The following is a 15,635-nucleotide window of genomic DNA, read 5'->3' as shown; positions in this document are numbered from 1 at the left end:
GGATGTCCTAGTTATTAACCCCTTGATGTCTTGTACTCAATGTCATTATGTTTAAGCAAGGTATGTAGTCTCAAGGTAGTTCACATGATCTCTCTCCCAAAAAATTTGTGTCATCTACTTTAGAGCTATGATATAACTAGTCTTAATTCTAGAATCATGTTCATCCAAGGCATCATTAGTTTAGTTTATAGATTTATTTTTCTACACTATGGAGTTGGTCATTACTTTGTTTCATGCATCTCAGGTTAGAACCATGGCTTTTTTGGGTCAAGTGAAGCTAGAATGATAGAACAGGAGTTTGAATCCTATAGATGACATGACTAAGGTGGCCATCAATAGAGTCCTTGGAGAAAGGTCCTTTGATTACAACTTTTTATGGTATTCAAATAATTATGTTATAGGTGTATATGAGTAATGTTAGTATGCTAATAGAAACCAAATTTAAATAAAGCTTCTACAAACTAAACAAAATTCATAAACTTCAAGATAGACTAAGATGAGCTCTCAATTGAGAATATGAGCCATTAATGGACTCTCTCAATAAGAAGCTCTCTTGTTGAGTAGCTTTATCTAAATGGATAGGATGTATGCTCAAGCTTATGCTTCAAAAAGGGCTTCAAATGGAGTTGGAATTTGGATGTGAGTGTATGGTTTGGATGTAAAATGGCTTCTCAAAATGGCATTATGACTTTACTTCATGGATTGTGTTATTTTGCAAAGGGGAAGGATCCAATTTATAGGCAAGAGGCTTGAGGGATTGAGGGCTAAGATGCAAGGATGGGAAAAAGCTCATGGAGGTCTTAGATTGCATGAGAGGAGAGCACATGGATTGTGCTTCCTTATAGCCAATCAAGGAGTGACACATGTCACATGGTGAGAGGATGGAGGAAAGGGCAAGGATGAGTCAACAAAGGAGGCTCAAGAGATAAAATCTTCATAAAGACCCTCATAATGACTTGTAAGAGCAATAAAAGGGCTTGTAAGAGTCATTTATGACCTAGTGGACTTCATAAAGTTTTATGGTTGAGATATTTTGAGGGTGATGAGAGCAAATTCGACTTGGACTTGATTAGAAATGTTTTAAGCTTGTTTAGGCTTGTGCAAATGATTACAGGATGGATTAGGATGGTTTAGGATTAGCTTAAGGATAGGCAAGTGGATGGCATTTAATGAGGGTGGGTGAAGGAAGAGATATTTGTTAACTTTGGCTTGGGTTAGTAAGTTTTAACCCATGTTTAGGGAATGTGACAAGGTTAGGAGAGGATTAGGATTAGGTTTAAAGACATCTTCTAGAAGAGTCTAGATTTTGGATGAGGATAAAGACTTTCTAGAATAGTCTAGAATTTCCTAGGATGAGGATGAAGACTTTCTAGAAGAGTCTAGAACTTCTTAGGGTGAGGATAAATTAGATTTTTAGGAAATAAATAAAGTTTTATTTATTTCAAGGGTTTGGGTTGAGGAGATATTTATTAAAACTTTTTTAATAAACATAAGGATTAATATTTAATCTTAATTAAATATTTTGAGTTGGGATTAGGGGTAGGAAATGATGGGATTAGCTTTTAATCGAAATTAAAGAAGGGTTAGAAGATTTTGGAAGAGGTTATTGGTCATAAGGAAATTGGCCAAGTTTTGGGCAAAAAATAAATTTTTTATTTATTTTAGGATTTTTGGTCAATTTATTAATTAAATAATTAATAAATAAGGAAATAATGTTTAAATAAGATTTAAACATTTTTGGGAGGGATTCCTTAATTAAATATTTTTAATTAAGATAAAGGGATTTAATGGCATAAAAATTAATTAATTAATAAATTAAATAATTAATTAATAAATGATGATGTCATCAGGACTTTTTCAGAAAATAAAAATACTTTATTTTCTAAAGGTTTTTAGGTGTCTACAATAGGTTGTTTCATAGCATGTTTATTTAGGGCACATTATGGTCATGGGGAAATTGTGTGTCTTTGCTATGACATTTTCGACACCACCTTGTTAGTAGGGCTAGATAAGCCAGTATTGAGTATCAATGGGCATATGGAAATTTCCCTTGTGAAATCTTATATAACAAATCCTCCTAGGATCCTGGAGCATTTTGATGTGATTAGGCATCCAATTCTCTCAATCAGAGATGTCAATCTTTGTATCCACCTTTGGCATAAAATGGAGGCAAGCATCCACTTTCTAATGAATTGGAGTGGAATAGTTGAAGCTCATGATAAAGGATGGTTTTTTCATTACCTTCACATTTTTTACTACTTTTTTGGGCCTGGTGTAGCCTTCAAGGACCTTAACAAACTGGATTTCTCCCTTCCTAACCTGCTTAAGCCCAACAGGGAGAAGAAAACATGGGTTTTGGCTCCAAGAGCCATGGCTGCTAATTCAGAAGAAGTTGATGACCTGATCATGGTTTCCTATAAGTTTGAGGATCTCAATTAATCCTCTGTACTCATTGGGTCCTCATTTTTGTATCTAGGTTTTACTATTTTGGGCTTATAAGTATCGTTGGTTTAATCCTTCTATAGATCGGCTTGGGCTAGTAAGAAAATTTGTATATGGTTATATGGTGGTATGGTGATCCTTAGCTGTATTACAAGGTTTAGTATGTTTTCTAGGATGTCTTCATTGTCCCTTTCATCTTGATTCCTATTATCCTGGTATATTCAGACCCAATTACATATATATTTATATTATAATAATGAAAGCTAGTTTTTTAACATGGTTTTGGCTCTATCTTGGATTTGTTTAACTCTCTAATGGATGATGATCTTAGTATTTGGGAAGTTGGAGACCACCTTGTAAATGAGGACTTAGAGGGGTTTTTCCTAGGTCTCTCTTCTAGTAAATAAGGGTTTGCTTTAGTCTAGTTTTTCCATCTCCTTTCCTTGTTTGATCTTTGTCTTTATGGTTTTGACTATGTCATTTGAGGTAACCCATCTAAATGGGAGCTACTTTATTATCTCTTCTATTTTTGGTAAGCTTGGGTGTTAGTTCTCCTTTTTTTTTTGGTGTCACTAATTCAATAATTATATGATGATTTATAACATTATCTAGCTGGATTTTCTTGTAATTTTGATTTTAAAAATTGATGAAACCTATTCCTAAAGACCAGTTATATGGAACTCAGGCTTTTAGTGTTTAAATTCTGATAGAAATTAAGACGTATATTTTTCATAAACTAAAACTGTTAACCATCAAAGTTAAAAATAACATATGATTTGCTTAATAATATAACCAAGCAAATCAATCTATATAGAAATATATTGTAGCCAAGAAGGGTAACATAGTTTAGATTTCTAACAATGCTAATGTGTTTAAATAAGCTTAAAAGTGATTGCAACATGAAGGACATGAGGACCTCCAAACCTACCCATCTCTACTTATTGCAAAGGGAGTCATATCCTTTGTCATTTCGCTGATTACTGGAAGGACCGAGCTGATAATCAAAAAGTTATAACATGATCAATGTTTAGTTAAGATGAAAGTACCCATTATAAACTTGGGTATTCCCCTTTTAAATTTGTAAAAATGTATAGGACTAAAGCCCCGAGGAAGACTGTAGGTTTTCTTCTCCATTCTTTCCTACCAATTCTTTTTGAAAGGAGACAACACTTTGTATTTTTTTCAATTTAATATATATATATATATATATATATATATATATATAATGGCCACGACCTTTTACCGATAAATAAAACTAGTATAGAAACTTATTATGATTAAAAAATGAATAAAATTAATTTACTCTTACCTCATTGGGACTTCATCTGCTAAGTAACACAGTTTTGTCATAATTATTTGTAGTGGCACAAACTACTATGCAAACAACTTTTGAGCCAACTTAATGATTGAATTACAATATTTTGTTGATAAGGACGAGTTTTAAGTGGGAATCCCTATGTCTTACATGCACCTAATTAGATAAAGGGAAGATTTAAGTGGCAATATGGATGGATCGTGGCCATTGATTCATACTTGACCCTAAGTTACCTAGGTCTTCTTAAGGAGGACAAACACTAAACTTCATATATGTGCAAGTAGGGGAATGAATGAATGATCAAAGAGAGTTTTGTGAGCACAAAACAAGACATTCATGGTGATAAAGGCATTACGATCTAAATTGAATTGCAGAATAAGTTAATGGAGAACAGAGGAAGGAAATAGTGAATAGTAGAGAGACATCTAATCAAGAAGGATCAAGTACACAACAAAATGGAGGAGATCTGTCACCAAGCATTAGAGTGCTAACTACAGGATCATTGCTGAGATATTTTAAGAAGTGAATCAGTTAAATCTCTTGACAGAGTAGTCCTAACAAGTTATATTGAAAGCCTCTAACAAGGTACTTACTTAATTATTAGTTGAAGTCCTTTAACCAGACACACTTCTAATAGGGTGTTGAAACCCTTTAATAGTGTGAGACCTAACAGTCTTTCTAAGCCTTTAATAAGGAAAACCTTTTATAGGGTAGATCATGTTTCATGATCAAACTGTAACCTTCATTGGATACACTTTATTACTGCAATAGTGAAGATTTGCGGGTGTCATCCCCACCGTAGTTTTACCTTCTCATTGGAGGGTTTCTAGGTAATCATATCTTGTGTCATGTATGTGTGAATGCTTACTGACTTACATGCTTCAGATGTATATGCTTTACATGGTACTTTAGTTTACTTATTGAATATGCGAGATGGATGTGTGGTGAACGTTTTTATGGATTAAAGTTTATAGCACTGATTCACCCCCGCTTCACACCCCCCCCTGATGTTTCACTTTTCCTATTGTAATTCCAACAATTTAGCCTCTTATACATGGGTTTGGAAGCGCTACAAAATTAAAAAAATTCAGACACTTTTGTTCTCCTAAAATTACTTATTTGTGATTTTTAATTATTTAAATATATGTAATTAAAAATTAAAAACTGAGGCAAAAGCCTACAATGCAATGGTAACTTGCGAGCCTCTCATGTGGGAGGTCTTGGGTTTGAATCTACCTTTGCTTAACATATAATAATAATTAATTCTAATAAATAATAATAATTAATCTAGGCTTTGGCCGTTTACCGATCAAAAATAAATAAAAATTAAAAACTGATTTTTTTTAATATTAGAATGAAAAAAAATTGGCACTGACCCAAAACAAAAAGGAAATGCAAAAAATTAGCTAAAAGTCACTACCAACATATTAACCAACCCCTTTCCTTAATATCAAAAACACTCAAACTCAATTTTTTAAAAATTTACTACTACTAATATCTACAATGTTGTCATCAATTTAGATAAGAATGGCCCAAAAATTATCATTAGGCATTAAACAAGGCTAGAAAATATCAACATAGAAAGCCCCCTAGATTAAATAAAAACTAGTAATCATAACAAAATACTAGAAAAGTAGCATAGAGGCAAGACCTACCTCTCCTTACTTTTGTTCCTTGGGTTCTCCAATAGTAGACATAGCTAATCAATCACCAAAAAAACATACAATGAACAAGTCATTTCTATGTCATTATCCTAAGTGGTTTCCTTCTTGTGCACCTACCATAAATGAAGAGTAGTCATAGCCAAATGCACGACCCTAACAAAAAAGTTAGAAAGCCTATCAAATTTGTCCTCTAGGTGCTCATTTTTCTTAATAAATCTAGTGATGGTTTCCTCCAACTTGGCCATATCTGGTCTGCCCTAGTATTCTCCTCCTTCTGATTAGCACCTCCCACAAGGACCTCCCCTTGAGTCTTGCTACTCAAATTTACCAATTCTGATAGGATATGTGGTCAAACCCTCTTTTCCAATAACTCCTTCCTTCTTATACTCTGATGTATTGGCCTCAATTTTAAATGTATCAGACACCCAAGAGAGAAAATGGCTATCATATTAGCCTCCTGTAACCTCCTCATCCTCCCCTTTACTACTAGTCTCATCCTTCTCTTATTCCCCATAATTCTTCTTATTGGCTTTCCTTTTAGGTCTAGTGCCATTTTTCTTTCCCAAATTATCAATGGACTTAGAATTGTCAAGTATTTCCTTACCAAGGGTAGCCAAGGGTCTCTTTTCTCTCTGTCTTTTCATTGACCTATCATTTCCCTTCCTAATAGTGGTACCAATACTTTCAACACTTAGGACCTCAACTTTTTCAATTTTTATCTTTTTGGCAATAGTTAAAGGCTCCCTATCAATCTAGGTTTTGGTAGAGGGGGACAAGGTTCGTGTAATCTCAATGATTTTTAGCAAGAAAGGGATCAAGCTTGGAATCTATGGGTGAAGGTCTTTGTTAAATCTAAATAGACAAAAATTAAGGGCTTGGTGGTAAACATTTTAGCTTAATCCTTCTTCTCTCTTCTTATAGATATTCCACATAAATCCTCTATAAAGTGCATTAACAAGTAAGGAAACGAGATGCATTCCCTATTCCTAAATTGATTAAGGACAAGGAAGTAGTAATGTAACACACCTTAACTTTGTCTTCCATCATTATATACCTCATGATAACATAATAAACCATGTTCCATGGTTTAGGAAGCTTTTCACGAGAAAATCCCCCACATAAATAGATAGGAGCTTCATTGGGTTATAAAAATTTCCGCACATTCATCTCATCTACAACCCTAGGTTGTTGCCTCTAGCTTTTGCCTTCCACAACCAAACTCATGGTGTCAACAATCAAATCCCCTATGAGTTCAAATGAGAGCCCTTCAATGCTAACCCAACAATTCTTCAAGGAATCCACAAACTATTGTGTCACCTTCAAATTACTGATTGTTATTAAAATGAAGCAAAAAATTATATTTTTATCAGGGTTATAATTAAATTTGTTTTCTTAAATTTTTCTCTCACTATAAATGTTATTAATTAAAAATATAATTAATTAAGTTAAATATTTATATTTTAAAATAACTAAAATTAAATATTAAGAAGACACATACAATTTTATTATTTCCATTATATAATTTATGCAGCAAGTACTATACCACTGACACTGGTTTTCTTTGTAGCATAATATTGTTGTTGTATTTTTCAGGTAGGATTTTTTTTACTAGTATATTTCCTTCTCCAATGAGTTTTATTCATAAGTGGAATTGAGATATTTTATATTGAAAAAAATTATAGCTCATGTATTTAATATTATTTAGTAAGTGTTGGTTCATCTATCATTATTTTAAGCTAAAATTAATGCAAGATGTACTAACAAAATTCATGTATTATGTAGTTGTCTAATAAGGATGTTATAGTTGATAATTATTACTTTTTATCTAGAAAAAATATTTCTTTCTATTATTTCAAAAAAAAAAGTTAATAAATTGAATCTTAGTTGTTTATTTTTCGATAGATCTTGAATGCTAATTGATTGATCCCGATAAAATATTTACTTCCCTCTTTCATTTTGGCGAGATCCTCTACTCTTAAACCCCTTTTTATCCAATAATTCTTATTCTTATTTATATCCAAGAGTGGTTTATTTCATTAAATTTTATCTATCTCACTTTAACCTATTATTCCAGGGTTTTCTTATGCTATGTAAGACACCCAATGGTCATAATTTCATTCAGATATGATGGTAATAAAATCCATACAAAGAATCATATTAAAAAATATAGAGAAGTAATAGGCTAAGCTTGATTTACTTATCAACCCACTTATTCATACTAAATTTGATGAATAGTTCACCATGACTTAACATAGTGAATTAGTGTCCACCCTCTAAGGTACATATGCTCTTTATAATATTGGCAATCACATCATTTCCTCCACCAACAAATCCTCTTAACCTAGCAACCTATCCACCAATGCCTTTGAGTATTCAATATTTTCCTTCCTAGTGATTCCTTTCTTTTATATTCATGTCTCTAAATGCATTAGCACTAACTTTATTTCCTTTAGTATTTCATTTTCATCTCATTCTTTCACATCAAATAATTTTATCAACTTAAGACAAAAGAGGATATCATGCTTACTAGTCATGCCTTATTATATATACTCCTTCAAATTGTGTTATTCTTACATTTTAATATTGATATATCAAATATTTTCTAGCTTTGAGGTATACAAATTTATTTAAGCATTTACCCATAATGTGGACATGTATATGTTAGAGTGGTGTTTTTAATTGCACCAAAAGTATCACCTATTTATGCCTGATATAAGTATTAGATTTATATAATTCACAAGAGGAATTTAGTCCTTTGTCATGAATGTTGAGGGGAGCACTAACCATTTTTCCACAATCTCCCCTATAGTGTTACATGACAAGATTTGAACCTGCAACCAAGCTCTAATGCAACTTGTTAGAGTGGTGGTCGTTGCATCATCAAAGGATCAATGTTAATGCTCGATACAACCATTAGACTTATAGAATCCACTAGACATAGTTAGTCCCTTGTCACAAATCACAAGGGGAGTATTGACCAATTTTCCAACACTATAATCTCTCAAATATCATTTAGCTTCATAAAGATCTAATTAGTAAAAAGGGAAAAAACTTGTGTCTACATCCCATCTCTCAATTTTTTTCCAAAATCTACACATCATAATATATTGGTACAAATGGAACTTATTCTTTAGTTCAATTACCTCTAACAAGACCATATTGGTATAGAGGTTGAGAATAACAAGGGAAACTAATAATGAAAATAGTTTATCTATTATGGTTACAAGAGATATATGAGAAAAACTGTTAAAGATATTATTGATGGCCAATCTAGCCTTTTCATGTAGTTGGTATCAAATCTTTATACCTTAAAATAGACAGTTAGTTCCCTTATTGATAATTCAAACAAAGAATAATGCAATGTGAGAAATTCTCTTTCTACATAGAATGTTGGTAAAATGCTCCCTCTAATTCAAAATATTGGTAAATATGCCAAGATTATTAGGGAGGCAAAGGTATCAAAGTATTTGGAATGTTAATTTGATAAGGTGCACACAAAAATATTCTTCATAATGGAGGCAAATCGAATGGTGGTGCAATAACAACATAAATGGGCTTAGATAGTTGTTTATACAAGCAGAAGCTCTTCAATTAAGAAAAGAAAGATATATCTATGCACTTTGATATGGATACAAGTCTTATTCCTAGTCCTTCTAGCAAGAATTATAGCAAGCATAATAGCAATAACTCTTATGAAAATAAACTTTGTAAGGTTTTAAACAATTAATTCTAATATTTACTTTTATTTAGCATTTATTTAGTTATTGTTAAGTATCTTTCCATTAATTTTTTGGTAGTATAGTTTATGTATTTAGGGCTTTAGGTCCCTTTAAAAACTATATTCTTTTAATGACAAAGTGTATTCTTGAGGCCCAATTTGTATTTAAAACTAGGTAGCATCATTTATGTAGCTATTATGTCCATACTTACACACTAATCTCAACATAATTTTTTTCATGTAGACTTTATATCCTTTTTATGTACAATTACCTTTCATGCATAGTTATGAGCACACATATACCTTGAAATATATTCTCATTTTATGATTGACACGAACCTAACAATAAAGTCAAGATGTAAAGGTAAAATTCATAAGCCCAATATTTTGCATCCATTTTGAAGGTGTTTTTCTATAGAATTGTACAAGAATAATTAGTTTGCATTTGTGGAATGTTGGGATCATTCTCTAGTCCCTTACTAGATACTATTTGAGTTTAAAGGTGATGTAATAGTTGACCTAACTTTCTTTTTACTATACATGTTTCCAATCAAATTTGAGGATAGGTTGTACACTTTCCTTTAGTATGCCAACAAAAAGTGACATAATAAGATATTTTACTTTCACTTTTTTTCTTAACCCAAACATTTTCAACAAAATGTTGGAGAAGCTGGGGAAATTTCTTCAACCTTCTTTATATTATGAGAATTTCCTAATCTACAATTTTTCTTATAATATTTTCAACAACGCTTCTACTATCAATCTATACATTCTAAATATTTCTTAACTCTATTATTTTTTCTATAATTCAAATGCTTCCAAAAACAATTTAAAAGAATATGTCTAGTTTTCTCTAACTGTCTTTATATTATAAAAATGTTAATCCAAGAAGATCTATTATTTTAAAAATATTGACACTTTAAGCTCACATTTCATCTTTGAAATAAAATAAAATTTAAGAAAATTGTTCAATCATCAAAAAGGAAAAAATAAATTTGAAATGAAGAATGAAATCCAACAAGAAGTGCTCTTCTAAAAATATATTATTAAGTATTTTGTTTTTATAAAAATATTATATTTAGATAAAATAAAATCTAATATCTTCGCTCTAAAAAAAATTACTGGTTTGACCCAAACAATATAAATTGACCAATATTTCCAAAAAAACAAAAAACATAAATCTACAATCAAGTAAACAGGAAAACTAGTAATAAAATACAAATAAAATAATAATTGAAAGAACTTATCCACTGGAGAGTAAATTACTAAACACAAACTCTTGAAAAAAAAATGAAAACAGCTTTAGACACTCAAACAATTTCAATTTCTTTTTAACGAAAATACTTCGAGACAATTTTCAAAACGTAAACCCTCCGAAACCTACACTTAGAAAACGCATACATTGTAAAAGCTGCCTTGTCGTGAATTCGTTATTTCTACGATCTTCCTAAAAGTAGATCTTGTTAAACCTCTAGATATTTTCCTCAATAAGCAAAAGCAGGCACGAAGAAAGAAGGATACCTGGTATTGGAGTATTCGAAGGGCTTCCCTGTTGCAGAAAAAACGAGGAGACCGATCTCCGCGTCGCATAGAACAGAAAGCTCCTTCGCCTTCTTTATCAGACCCTTCCTCCGCTTCGAGAAACTCACATGTCTCGCCGCGGCTTTGTCTATTTTCTTCAGTGCTACTCGTTTTTTTCCCATTTTATACCTCCAAACAGCTTTTTTTTGGAACCTGCACAACTATTTGCAAAGACCTTGTGAAATTACGCAAATATTTGTTGTGGGCTTTTCAATTACACAAAAAATTTGGAAAGAGCTTTTCAAATTTTGCAAATATTAGCTAAGAGGTTTTCAAATACACAAAAATTTGCAAAGAGCTTTTCAAATTTTGCAAATATTTGCGAAGAGCTTTTCAAATACACGAAAATCTGCAAAGAGCTTTTCATATCACGCAAATATTTGCAAAGAGCTTTCCAAATACACAAAAATTTGCAAAGAGCTTTACATATTACGTAAATATTTGCAAAGAGCTTTCTAAAATACTTAAATATGTGCAGAACAAGCAGAACTTTTAGAAACCCTAACTAAAATAAAGAAAATGTTCATACCGGCAACTGCGCTATGCTCTCACTATGGCCTGAAACCTCCAAACTGTATCAAAGATAGATACGAAAAGTGGATGCTATTTTAAGTATGCTTTATCTCTTTCGCAGGGTAGTATACGAAACGTATTGTTCCGGATCTGTCTCAAGTCTCCAAAATTTCGCATAGGCAATGATGTACGGCAAAATCATGTCAAATTGAGCTGTAAGGAATCCACTCCAAGTTGTCCGGATGGAATCGTCGCCATCCACGTTTGGAATTGTACCGCTAGTTTCCATTAACGGGGAAGAAGTCGATATGCAAGGGGGGGTTTACCCTAAAAATTATACTTAATGATCGGTAGCCGCCGGAGCAGCGGTAATTAGACAACAAAAAAGATTGATTTTATCATTATTTGGGGAAGAATTGCGAGCGGCTCTAGGGAGAGTTTTAAAAAGAAAAACCATGTATAAAATTAAATATCCCACTAAGTATGCTTTATGATTTAAAATATGAAGTATAAAATAAAATATCACTTTACTATTCCTTTTGATTTTCTTGGCTGCATAGCCATTGCCCTGTGCACTCAATCCGCCAATTAGGTTTTAGAGCCACTTAAGAAATACCACATAATGAATATATCTTTGTTGTGGTCCCATCGGTTCATTGTATGTGTTCAACGTCATAGGGAAGAGGAACTTTTCAAAATGATGATAGTGGGGTTATGATTTGGTGTTGTTCACTTTTTCCCTCTTTTTCTTTTCACATTTTCTATTTGCATCGAGTAGAAATGTGGGGTAAGCGCTTTGGAGCTAATCTGAACACTAATCTAAACTAAAAAGTCTAATCTGAACAAAATTTATAATCAATTTAAGACATTGTATAAAATTAATTATGGGAAAGTTCAATTTTTCATAAGAATAAATATTTAAGATAAATAAGTTCAATATTTTAATGTTTCTATATTTTACATCTAAAAGTAAATGAAATATAAATAATATGTGTTATTGTATTTTGCTAATATTATTCTAATCATGTGATTAATCATTATTATTTCAACCAATTACATCTAAGTATTTTTATTTTGATTGTTTATTTTTCATTTTTCTAATGTACATATATGAAAATTTTAATTTCTAAAATCAATAAAATTATATTCTCTTATAAATAAGAACTTCCCAATTTTAATAAAATAAAATAAGATATTAATACAATAAATACAAGTAATATTATATTTATATGGAAAATTTGAAATTATAGTTTATGATAAATATCATTTGTATTAAAAAATATGTTATTTTAAAAATTATTTAAAATGAAATAATTTTAAATCATAGATTTAAAATTATAATTTTATAAGAAAATATTAAAATACTTATTAAACTATGTTAAATATTATCAATATTCTACATAATTACACTATGCTAAATATTATTACTCTACTTAATTAAATGATTATAACTTACCAAGCACTTCTTAAATATATTCTTATTGTGGTGCTTAAATCAAAACTTTAAAAATTTAGATTTTAGATGAGATCAATATTTTTTTCATAAAGATAAACCAAACTTTATGTCTATCTCTAATAGTGACCTAAATCTTAACTTAATAAAAAGATCAATTCTTATCCATAATTTAACTAAGATATAAATCTTAAAGATAACCACAATTTTAATAAACCTAACATAAATTTAATTAAAATAACTATTGTAAAAAAAGCACTAAACAATATTTATTTCATTTTTAAATTTTTTTTCATGAATAGTCATCTTCTATTAATAAAAAATATACTTAGATACAATTCACAAAAAGGGGTCACGAGATTTATATTTTTAATTGTATTGATATAGTTTAATAATATAATTTAATAGTATTATATATATATAGGCAATCAAAATTCATAAAATTATATAGTAGCGTATTTTGAAGCACTACCTCATATTATGCATTACTCGATAAATGAAAAATAAATATATTAATTTTTTAATGTTAGATAATGTCAAAGAGTATAGATTTTGTTATTGGGATAAAAAAAAATTAAGACTAAAATTTCTATATTTTAATACTAATACTAATACTATATTTTTCTTTAAATGTTTTAATTATGAAAATATTAAATAATTATTTTTTATGAATATGAAGGATCAAAATTTATTAAAAAAATTATATTTTTTATAACTAATATTTTCTATAATATTTATTTTAATTTAAATAAAATACTAATGCTCTAAGATACAACATAATTAGCTATAATAGTGGCATAACATTAACATTAATATGATTAATTACTTATTATTTTTATATGAAAAAATACTAATTTTTATATATTTAAATATTTCAAATAGAATGATGATTTCTAAAGTTTTGAATATAGAAGGACAATATAAAAATGTTAAAAATAAATTAAATATTAAAATATTAATAAAATAGAGATAAATACTTTTAAATTGATCTGAAAGGATCCAATTATCTTGTACTATATAAATCAACAATATATTGAATACACACACACATATGTATGTATGTATGTATGTATCTATATTTGTGTGTGTGTGTGTGTGTGTGTGTGTGTGTGTGTGTGTGTGTGTGAAAGCATGTTCTTAATTTCTAATTGCTTTAACAAATCTTTTTTTTTTTCACATAAAATATGTTTTTGATTTCTTACTTCAATAATGTATATCTTTTTACATATATCATTAAAATAATATATCACAAAATATTTTTATAACTTTCATTCTAGGTAACTATACCTCAAATAGCCTATAGTCTTAGTACTAGTTCTTAAGCTAGTCTATAGGGTTGTATACATAATTATTTCTTTTGGGTAGGAAGGTACAACCTATGTATTCAAAATAATGTTTGGTAGTGGTAATTAACAAACTTAAATGTAAAACTTATAAAAAGAAAGATCTAAAAAACAAAATTAAGTATTCCTTACCCTTTTGTAAGCTAGTCATGATGTTAAATAAAGATGCATCTATCCAAATTGATTTGAATGTTTCCCTCTCGACCCCTTTTTGCTTGGCAGATCTATTAGACAATGGCACCTCCTTGCCCTAACCTTTTTTGTGATTGCCTCTGATGCCCTCTCATACATTCTTAGAGATAATTCTTTGTCTCCTTGTGTTAAATGCATCCCTTTACCTAATAGCTCTAATCAGTTACAATGCCAATTTTCTTATGACATTGCTTTGATCTTTGAGGTTAATGAAACCAACTTTGAAAACCTTCATAATAAACTTAATCTATTTTTTCTCTATTTCTAGTTCCCAATTGTCCTAGTCCAAATCAATCATCCTTTTCTAGGATAACCAACCTCTGGACTAGATTGGTAAATTTGGAAATCAATGGGAGGATCCTCAAAAAATTGTATGCTACATTGGCATACCATTTTCTATGGAGCCCTCGCTTAAGGAAATGTGGATATGGATAAAAGAGAAAATTAATAAAAAATTATCCAAATGGCATAACTTGTTTCTATCTTTAGCTAGTAGAGTTCAAGTTTTTCAGAAGATCCTCTCTTGCTACAACATATACTATTCTTCTACTTGGATGTTTAGCAACTACCAATTTTTTTATATTCAAAAGCCCATTAGAAGTTTTCTTTGTTCTGAGGTAAGGGCCAAAAAAAAAGCATTTTGGCCAATGGTATTGATGTCACACTGATAAAACTTTGGGGGGGATTGGGGCTTAAAAACCTTAAAATTCAAGGGATCGTCTTTGCTACCAAATGGATATTTCGATCTCTGGAAGGCTCTAAACCATGGAAAGTCCTAGTTAGGACTAATTTTCAATGAGGTTTCTTTAAAAATGGCATAAATTGGAAGAATCTCCCTATGGGGGATCATAGAGGAGGGAATTTCCTTGTGACGGTTCATAGATTCATTGTGTTTAAATCTATCTGGAAAGCTTGCAAGCATGTTAGCGAATTTCTCCCTACCAGGGCTTTCCATGATAATACCCTTCTTCATGGCAAGAATTCAATTTGGTGGAACCTCTACCTCTCATGTAAGCCCCTTGCCCTCTCTAAAGGTTTCTTGGCCAGATTTGGTGTGGGGTTAGAAATCTCCCAAGTTATATGTCTAATTGAGCAAGATAGACTTATAAGTTGTGATGTTCTCAGATACGTGTATAACATCCCCCACTCTTAGAAGAAAACTTACAATATAATTATCAAATATTGCAAAGATCTTCCTACTATTTGTCACATGAATTCTAACAGGTTCCTTGATATGAAGTCGTCAAACGACTCTATGGTTACTAAAATTCAAGCTAAAAGTATTTACAATTTTCTTGGTTATAATAATTTCATCCTCAGTCTTGTTAATAATGTGTGGTACACTAATTTCCATAACACTTCTTGGAAAAAGCTTTTAAACCTTCTGTGGAAAAGTTCTATTGATCCCAAAGTT

The 15,635-nt window shown here is 30.6% G+C and overlaps 1 pseudogene; it reads right to left on the bottom strand.

The window, feature by feature from the left end:
- LOC149533976 (MADS-box transcription factor 23-like) overlaps positions 1–10,861 on the bottom strand; it is a 290,054-nt pseudogene extending 279,193 nt beyond the window's left edge.
- Positions 10,862–15,635: the final 4,774 nt, after the last annotated feature.

Source organism: Cupressus sempervirens, chromosome 10 (genome assembly GCF_028749045.1).
Source record: "Cupressus sempervirens isolate cs-2001-9-10 chromosome 10, ASM2874904v1, whole genome shotgun sequence".
In the NCBI taxonomy this organism is placed as follows: domain Eukaryota; kingdom Viridiplantae; phylum Streptophyta; class Pinopsida; order Cupressales; family Cupressaceae; genus Cupressus; species Cupressus sempervirens.
This window is presented reverse-complemented; position numbering and strand designations above follow the sequence as displayed.